The sequence below is a fragment of the Ovis canadensis genome, chromosome 1, assembly GCF_042477335.2.
Source record: "Ovis canadensis isolate MfBH-ARS-UI-01 breed Bighorn chromosome 1, ARS-UI_OviCan_v2, whole genome shotgun sequence".
NCBI lineage: Eukaryota > Metazoa > Chordata > Mammalia > Artiodactyla > Bovidae > Ovis > Ovis canadensis.
The window spans coordinates 118554060-118557719 of NC_091245.1; positions in this window are offsets into that span (position 1 = coordinate 118554060).

Below are 3660 nucleotides of genomic sequence, written 5' to 3' on the forward strand. Positions count from 1 at the left end.
CATCAAAAGAATTGATCTTATCAGAAGAGTTTATTTTCCTTCCACGAATTCAGCAAAAATTGTTATGGTACCAAGAGTGAATGGGTGGCATGGGTGAGCTCTGAGTATCTTTGCCACTTCTAAAATAAATCCAAAGGTTCAGAATTATTCATCCTGTTTAGCAAAAATCAGAAAACCTAAAACCCAAATAATTCTGTCTCACCACAGGAAAGGTGTGAACCAGAGCACTTTCAAGAGAAGATTGTCCTGCTTAGGACAATGCATCATCCTGAAAGTTTACAGACTGCATTTCCTAGGGCTTCCTGACTTAGTTGAATGTGAACTTTCTGAGAATATCAGACACAGAAACATCTGGAAATCAAGAGAAAAAACATTACAAAATAATATAAACTCTGCTTAGATTGTTGCCATGCTGAATTATATGTTCCCCTTTAATTAGTGCAAATAATCAAAAGCTAGCAATATTTACAAAAGTCTTAGCTATGATTTATTTTCCTCAAGAAAGAATTACACCCACCAACTGCAAATTGGGAAATAAAAGAAATCAGACTTTAATCAGAACTATAGCCTAAAGGCCTCAGAAAACTAGGCCATCCAGAAGATAATTCCCAAATATTCTAGCATGGTATTTTTCTCCAAATACATCTAACGTACCATACTACCTGATGAAAATTTCTTTATTTTTCATTCTTATAACTCCAGGAAGCATTCCTGATTCCTTGACTGTGTGAAGGACCCCTCCTCTGTGCACCCCCTCCATATAATAAACAGGCTCTGTTTCTCTTTAAATACTTTTAAGTCCCCACTGCCTAACACAGAGCTTGGCACACAATAGGCACAAGTAAGATATATTGACTAAAGTGTTCACTGGACCCATAATGTTCATCATAACATTTTGCTCTTCCTCATACTGTGTTTATTGCTGTTGTTTAGTCACCAAGTCGTGTTCAGTTTTTTGTGACCCCATAGACTGTAGCCCACCAGGCTCCTCTGTCCATGGGATTTCCTAGGCAAGAACACTGGAGTGGGTTGCCATTTCCCTCTCCAGGGGACCATCTCAATACAAGGATCAAACTTGTATTTCCTGCAATGGCAGGCAAATTGTTTACAACTGAGCCAGCAGGGAAGCTCCATTTTGTTATTAAACAGTACTTTTTGATTTGTTTTCTCTGCCCACTGCCCTTTATAATCCTTATTTTTAAAGTCTATGTTTCACTAAGTTTCAATCAACTGAAGGCAAAAAATAGAATAAGAGTCTCCACATTTTCACTTAGACTATGAGAATACTTATTATCGTTGTTCAGTTGCTAAGTCGTGTCCGACTCTTTGCGACCTCATAGACTATAGCATGCTAGGCTCCTCTGTCCTCCACCGCCTCCTGGAGTTTGCTCAAATTCATGTCCATTGAGTCAGTGATGCTATCTAACCATCTCCTCCTCTGCCACCCGCTTCTCATTTTGACTTCAATCTTCCCCAGCATCAAGGTCTTTTCCAATGAGTTGGCTCTTCACATTAGGTTAGCCAAAGTATTGGAGTTTCAGCTTCAGCAACAGAACTTCCAATGAATATTCAGGGCTGATTTCCTTTAGGATTGTCTGGCTTGATCTTCTGGCAGTCTCAGGGACTCTCAAGACTTTTCTCTAGCACCACAATTTGAAAGCATCAATTCTTCAGTATTCTTTGTGGTCCAGCTCTCACATTCATACATGACTACTGGAAAAACCATAGCTTTGACAATATGGGCCTTTGTCAGCAAAGTGATATCTCTGCTTTTTAATACACTGTCTAGGTTTGTCATAGCTTTCTTTCCAAGCAGCAAGCATCTTCTTTTAATTTCATGGTTGCAGTAACTACAGCCAAAAAAAAAACAAAAAAAAAACCTATCATGTAACTTTACTTCCACTAGGAAGGCTATAACCAAAAAATAGAAATTAAGAAGTGTTGGTGAGGATGTTGACAAATGAGTTCAGTTCAGTTCAGTCGCTCAGTTGTGTCCGACTCTTGCGACCCCATGAATCACAGCACACCAGGCCTCCCTGTCCATCACCAATTCCCGGAGTTTATCCAAACTCATGTCCCTCGAGTCATGATGCCATCCAGCCATCTCATCCTCTGTCGTTCCCTTCTCCTCCTGTCCCCAATCCCTCCCAGCATCAGGGTCTCTTCCAGTGAGTCAACTCTTCGCATGAAGTGGCCAAAGTACTGGAGTTTCAGCTTTAGCATCATTCCTTCCAAAGAAATCCCAGGGCTGATATCCTTCAGAATGGATTGATTAGATCTCCTTGCAGTCCAAGGGACTCTCAAGAGTCTTCTCCAACACCACAGTTCAAAAGCATCAATTATTTGGTGCTCAGCTTTCCTTATAGTCCAACTCTCACATCCATACATGACCACAGGAAAAACCATAGCCTTGACTGGACGGACCTTAGTCGGCAAAGTAATGTCTCTGCTTTTGAATATGCTGTCTAGGTTGGTCATAACTTTCCTTCCAAGGAGTAAGTGTCTTTTAATTTCATGGCTGCAGTCACCATCTGCAGTGATTTTGGAGCCCCCCAAAATAAAGTCTGACATTGTTTCCACTGTTTCCCCATCTATTGCCCATGAAATGATGGGACCAGATGCCATGATCTTCGTTTTCTGAATGTTGAGCTTTAAGCCAACTTTTTCACTCTCCTCTTTCACTTTCATCAAAAGGCTTTTTAGTTCCTCTTCACTTTCTGCCATAAGGGTGGTGTCATCTGCATATCTGAGGTTATTGATATTTCTCCCGGCAACCTTGATTCCAGCCTGGGTTTCTTCCAGTCCAGCATTTCTCATGATGTACTCTGCATATAAGTTAAATAAGCAGGGTGACAACATACAGCCTTGACGTACTCCTTTTCCTATTTGGAACCAGTCTGTTGTTCCATGTCCTGTTCTAACTGTTGCTTCCTGATCTCCATATAGGTTTCTCAGGAGGCTGGTCAGGTGGTCTTGTATTCCCATCAAATGAGTACTCTCATATATTACTGATGAGAATGAAAAATGGCTCAGCAACTATGGAGAACAATATTGTGATTCCTCAAAATAGTAAATATAAAAGTACTGAATGACACAATAATTCCTGCTCTACTTACTCAGAAGCAGGGAGGATAAAATAATAAAAGCTCACACTAGCACAACACTATTCACAATACCCAAAAGGTGGGAACAATGCAATGTGCATTAACTAGTGAATGGACAAAATGTGGTATTCCATATAATGCAATACTATTTGGCCATAAATACTACAGTTTGGGCAAGCCTTAAAAACAGTATGCTAAGAGACAAAAGCCCGTCACAAAAGACCACATGTCATATAATTCCATTTATATGAAATTTCCAGAACAGGCAAATCCATAAAGACAGAAAGCAGATTAATTGCTGCTTAGGGCTGGGAAAGGGCTTCTCCAGTGGCTCAGTGATAACGAATTCACCTGCGAGGCAGAAGATGCAGGAGACACCACACGTTCATTCCCTGGATGGGGAAGATCCCCTGGAGCAGGGCAAAGCAACCCATTCCAGTATTCTTGCCTTGGATAATCCCATGGACAGAGGAGACTAGCAGGCTATGGTTTATAGGGTCGCACAGAGTTGGACACAACTGAAGCAACTGATAGGATAGAAGGATAGGTGGATGAT